Source organism: Urocampus carinirostris, chromosome 11, assembly GCF_059441175.1.
Source record: "Urocampus carinirostris isolate Australia breed hairy pipefish chromosome 11, RoL_Ucar_1.0, whole genome shotgun sequence".
Lineage (NCBI taxonomy): Eukaryota > Metazoa > Chordata > Actinopteri > Syngnathiformes > Syngnathidae > Urocampus > Urocampus carinirostris.
In genome coordinates this window covers 40,886,735-40,892,734 of record NC_142359.1, presented here as the reverse complement: position 1 = coordinate 40,892,734, position 6,000 = coordinate 40,886,735, and the positions used below count along the sequence as shown (strand labels likewise).

General features: G+C 38.3%; 1 protein-coding gene across 3 annotated transcripts in view; it reads right to left on the bottom strand.

Moving 5' to 3' along the window:
* Positions 1-561: 561 nt before the first annotated feature.
* The window catches only part of LOC148357379 (chemokine-like protein TAFA-2), a 114,229-nt gene continuing 108,790 nt past the window's right edge, over positions 562-6,000 (bottom strand). For all 3 annotated transcript variants that reach the window (XR_015852049.1, XR_015852050.1, XM_088347842.1), the window contains one exon: positions 562-1,242. The gene's annotated coding sequence lies outside the window, so the exon portion shown is untranslated. The remainder of the gene's footprint in view (positions 1,243-6,000) is intronic.

Below are 6,000 nucleotides of genomic sequence, written 5' to 3'. Positions count from 1 at the left end.
GGAAGTTTTGCGTCACTTTAAGAGACAAACATGACTTGTACAGCATCAGACGGAAAAACTTCACAGAATCTTCAACACAGCCCAAAAATCACCTGCTGCTCTCTGCCCAGTCTAGAGTATATAGCCCCATTACAGGGCCCTTAAAACAAAAATTAACGTACTGGGACAGTTTCTTCCTCTGAGCCATCAGAACCCTAAACGTACATAAAACTGTGAAAGAAATAATTTTCCTATTTACAGGAAGATTTATATTCATATTGGATTATTTAATTCTTATCTTTGTACAATATTTCTACGAATGTCATTGCACTATTTTCACTGCACTATTTTAAAATGCACTTACAACTTAACCCAGTCAACAAGCAATATCTTGTGAATATTGCCCATCTATCCTAATATTCTTTTTATTCTTATGAGTATTTCATTGATAGCTTATCCTGATCTAATCTCGTTGGCAACAATGCATTTTAATCAATGACAAAATAACTATTCAATTCTATTCTTTTCAATTCTATTTACTGGAATATTTACACATAAAAACTTAAAAATAACAGCATACCATCAATGACACAACCACTGTTTATTACTGATATCACCTTTTCTCAGACAATGTCATTTTTGGGTTGGAAACAGTCATGTAAGTAAGTTTTTCATGTGGATTTTTTATTTTGTCTCGAACCTTGGGGATCGTTTGAATAAACTGCCAGAAAATTTTCATTTTCAATGACAAAAAAACCCATCAAGCTACTTTCGTCTAGCTTCTGCCAGCAAATCATATTAGTGCAACATTTTAATGCAATTGCCTTTGCTAAGTCACTTTTAAATGTAGATAAAGAAATGTTGTTGCATAATGACGTCAAACATTTAAATTCAGAGACATTGTGTACTTCTTTTCTGAGAGCCCCCTCCCCCCCAATACTCTCTACCCAGCAACAATACTTTTAAAAAATTTCATTTCTATTTGTCTGTGACGATTCCTGCCGTCGTCCCGCCCAAAAAGATCTGTAAATAGACGCATGACTTTTCAATTGAACATTTAGGCAAACGTCACCAATGTAATCCACTACAAGCTGTACGAGGGCAAATCTGTTGTCTGCTAAGGCTTCTTTCCACAAAAAAATCCTCCAATTGGAATCCACTTCTCTGATTGGAAGTCCAGTTCAGCAATTAGTTTTTCCAGGGATACACTTCTGTCTATTTACAGAAAAGTTCAATGCATTGGCCTTTTCTCCTTCGATTCACCTGGAAACAAGACAGAGAATGAACAATGAGACAAAAGGTGATCGTTTTTTCAGCACATAGCTTTCATAAATGTAATTAAAAATTATTTGGTATTAACTCATAGTTCTTCGTTTTCAGAAGCATTGTCCCTGAGTGCCAAAACATAAAAAATATTACTTTTATTCTTATTATTAATACATATATATGTATACATATATATGTAAGTACCTGCCGTGGGAATTATTTTAGTATAGTAAATTTACCATTAGAAGGCCCGAGTGGCTTTTATCAGATATTTGTACACCCATCAAGGGAGCCCTTACTTCATTGTTATGCTTCCTGTATCCAGCGGTTGAAGTGGGTAGGGGAACCATACGGCAAGTAGTTAGTGAAGCTGTGTGTGAGAGAAGCTAATATATTTGTATAAGTTCAGACAGAGCTTTTTTCTTTCTTTAAAAGATGACGAAGTCCCTTTGTCATCGTCGAGTCAGAGATTAATGACGTTTTGTGCACATCCACAGAAATGCAATCACTGGAAACATCTGGCGCTGAAATGTTCTTGCAAAGTTCCTGGATCGTTCATGCATATACTCAGTGTTCTTTCAATAATACTTTATTTTGCAAAATGCCCTTGTGTCCATGGAAATCATTGCTTACATCAGGGGTCTCCAACCTTTTTCAAGCTGTTAAGTTTCAGAAATGGGAAATCGTAAGATTTTTTTTCCGACGCGATGGATGACACGACGCGCGACCTTCAATGCAACATATGTGGTGCATTATTGCAAATTAAGACAATGACAATCTTTGAAGTGACTATTATATGAAAACACAACAATAAAATTCGTTTTTCAATCTACTTTATTGTTATTTTATGTTTACATGTGGTGGTGTTGTGCTATTGCCAGTAGACTCCGCCATGCTTATTCGTCTGCTACTCTCGAAGGAATGAGATCCTGTGGGGTTAGAGATTATGATTGCTGAGTCTTGATCAAAGCTTTTTCCAGTGCAGAACGGCGAAATAGACGATGATAAAGATTATGGATAATTCGGCTACATTTTAATCGGCAAAACTTTGTTCACATATCTTTTCGGTGACAAAACATTTTCGACGACCCAAAATAATAATAATAATAATAATAAATTTTTTGAAATCGTTAGATGTTGCTCTCAGATCGGTAGGCGGGAGAATCGTAGCCAAAGTGGTAGTCTCCCGACCAAATCGGGACACTTAACAATGAGCGCAAAAGGCACCCAGTTTGATGTTTAGATGTTGGAGGTATCACAAATGCAAAAAAAAAAAAGGCACGGATGCAAAAGTTCTGCTTGAAATGCATCCTTTTGCAAAAACGTTTTTTTCTCAAAGGTTTTCAAGAAACTTATCAATTATCATCTGTCGTCTACTAAACAATGGTCAGAACTAGAAACAGACTTTTTATTTCTAATGAAAGATAAGGGTCGACGCTTTCCCTCTCTTTTCTGTAGGCCTTCTCTAAAGTAGGCTACTTTTAGTTGTGTATTTCTCAGACTCCTATCCTATGAAATCAACTTGTTTAACCTGTTTTCTATTTTCAATAAGCAAGTAATCATCACACACACACACATAGTCACATTTTCAAGATTCAGTCTAATTCCATTGTTTTTAATATGTTTTTAATGTTTATCTATTGTATATAACGTAATATGTACGCGCGACTCCATCCATTCACTGCACATGTGCGACCTTTCAATAAGCCATGACTACTGACCCGGATGTTGTCAGTTTGGCCTGGGCGACCAAGCAAAATGGTGGCCGCGTCGGGCTCACTACATTTGCGCAGTAGTTTTCAACTTAATAAATGTCTTGGCCTGAATATTTTTGCCAGCAATGGAGATATATTAATATATAGCTCCGTCACCTTCAAAGGAGTCAAAATGGCAGATTGGGTGGCAAGGCCTCTTTCCATTTGAGAGAATCGTTTGGCATTGAATGAGTTAAAAGTCAAATGTATTCACACTTATTTAGAAGGTGAAAGAGCCACCAGATTTGAATTCTCATAACCCCCCTTTTTACGCGTTGGCTTTCAATTTAAAGGCATCCAAAGGGGATCAGCAGCGAGGGTGAACTCAATGTCTTTGTTTTGAAGGTAGAAATGTTTTCTGCCGCATAAGATAAAAACGGCGCTAAATTCAACGCTTGCGCTCTACTAGATTAAATTGTCTCCTGCGCCATCTTAGTTGGCTGACTGGCAGATCCTTTGCTATTGTTGCAAAAGAAAAAGAAAAGATTCCCAAGAGTGCCAAACAACTTTTTTGTTACGGCTTTCTAAATAGATACAAATACCAGTTGTCGGCCATGAGCAAGTGCTCAACTCAGAGAAATGAATCTATAACTAGGTATGGAAAAATTTAATGTTTTTTCTTTTTTTACTCGGATTGATTCAGATATTATTTCATAGATTTTGAAGCGTAATGACAAAACTTCCTCTGTGTGGTTGTTTTTACTTCTGGGTTATAAAACAGGCAACAAGGTCTGGAGTTAGCAGATCCATTGGGGTTTTTATTCAGAATAATCTGGACAGAATAAAGATGTTTGATTCACAAGTCCAACATGACTGACAATCACTTTTATACTAGGAGGGTGGGCTATGACAATAACAAACTTAGTGTACACATTCCTGCTTTGTATAGACAGGTTCTGGTAAGTACTCATAAAAACTTAAGGCCGCCTTCTAACTGCAAATAAAAATACCACTTGAAATATTGTAGAGACTAAATAACAACTGAATAAATGGATATATTAAGAAGTAAAAAATAACACACAAATAAATTAATCATCAAGAACTGCATTAACTATGACTAAACAAGTGAAAGAGTACTAAATGACTGAAATACCAAGTAAAAACGTGATAAAGAAGATATCAAACAATAATGACTATACATTGAGTGTATTAGATTATTAAAATGTGTCACTGAATATGTTCTCATGGTTGCGTGAGTTTTCCAGCTATTTTAGTTGTATTATTTGATAATTATTAATTTTGTTGTAATCATTGTACCCTATGCCTCTCCATATATTTGAATTAACTATTTACTTGCTGAATCGTATTTGATGTTTTATGTATCCATTTATTCAGTGCTTTCCCAATAATGTTTCTAGGTGGTGTTCTTATAAGTCTGCCATAATCTTACCATATCACCAGCAAAATATAGTTGGATCCATTCTCAACAAAAGTCCGTTGTAAAGATGTGACTCCCTACTGGAAAATCCCATTTCAGTTAAGTTTCATGTTTGTCATTCCATGCCCCTTGCCTATAAAAATAGTTATCAACTGTTACAACGTATGTGTTTCACCCGGTGCGGTTATAAGGGGGCACCAACTGTCAATGTTAACACTGAAGTTTCCGGTAAAGCTGAGTGACATACATCTGTGTGCTAGTCGTCATTAATTAATGGAAAATCTAACATAAAACATGGTGTCAGAAGTATTGTCGAACTCATAGACGCTAACGGATGTCGAGTGACGAAAGGGAAGTGAAAGAAGAAGCGGAGGACAGCATCAACGAACGTGAAAAGACAATGGATGCACTCGGTTTGAAACCTCCCGCCACATTGGATTGGCATTCCAGCTGCCTGGCGAAGACTTGGAAGACGTGGAAAGATGAGTTTTCATTGTATGTGGACATAACTTTGGCTGCGTCAGACGACAAGACAAAGGTAAAAGTGTTCAAATACTTGATTGGAGAAACCGGCAGGGAACTGGGAAGAACGTTGTGGGCAACACTCGGACCGGAAGAGCAGAGGGAGGAAACTTTGGACAAGCTAATAGCGGTGTTCGACAAACACTGTAATCCTAAACCAAATGAAACGGTTGAGAGATACAGGTTTTTCTCCAGAAACCAGAACGCGGGTGAATCGATTGATAAGTACGTGACTGAATTAAGAGTTCTTGCGGACACGTGCAACTTCGGAACTGCAAAAGACTCGTTGATTAGGGATAAGATAGTGTGCGGAATCCGGGACTCGCACGTGAGAGAGCGCTTGCTGCGCGAGGCAGACCTAACGTTAGAGAGAAGCGTCGAAACATGCAGAGCAGCGGATCTATCGAAGGAAAATGTGATGACAATCGAGGGAGGAGTAGGCGAAGAGGTGCATGCAGTAAAGAAGATTACTGGGACGCGGGGGTGAGGCCAAAGACAATTAGGAACTGTAGGTACTGTGGGAAACAACATGAGTGGAAAAAAGAGAGCTGTCCTGCTTATGGGAAAGTCTGCAGTAAATGCAAGAAACAAAACCACTTTGCTTCAAGATGTAGAACGTCAGATGCACAATCTAAGCGAATACACTGTGTGGCAGAAACTGAGGAGGAGTATGAGGAAATTATGAGCCTTCGTGCAGAAGGACAGGAGAATGCGCAGGGGAGACAACTGTTTGCGACCATGCTGCTGGGGGATAAGTCAGTGAGATTTCAATTGGACTGTGGGGCAAGTTGCAATATTCTTTCGTTACATCTGCTGAATCCCGACACAAAATTGGAGCAGACGCAACAGGTTCTTGTCATGTACAATAAAAGCACTCTGAAGCCTTTGGGCAAATGCAAGATTAAAATAAGAAATCCGAGAAACAGGAAGCTGTACAGACTAGAATTCATGGTGGTTGACGGGCAGGCATCTGTGCCCTTGCTGGGGAACAGAGCAGTGCAGGGCATGGATCTAGTCAGAATACAGAGAGAAAATATCATGGCCATTGATGACATAGTTCAACAAGCAGACGGCAAAGGACAAACACTGGAGAAGGAGCAG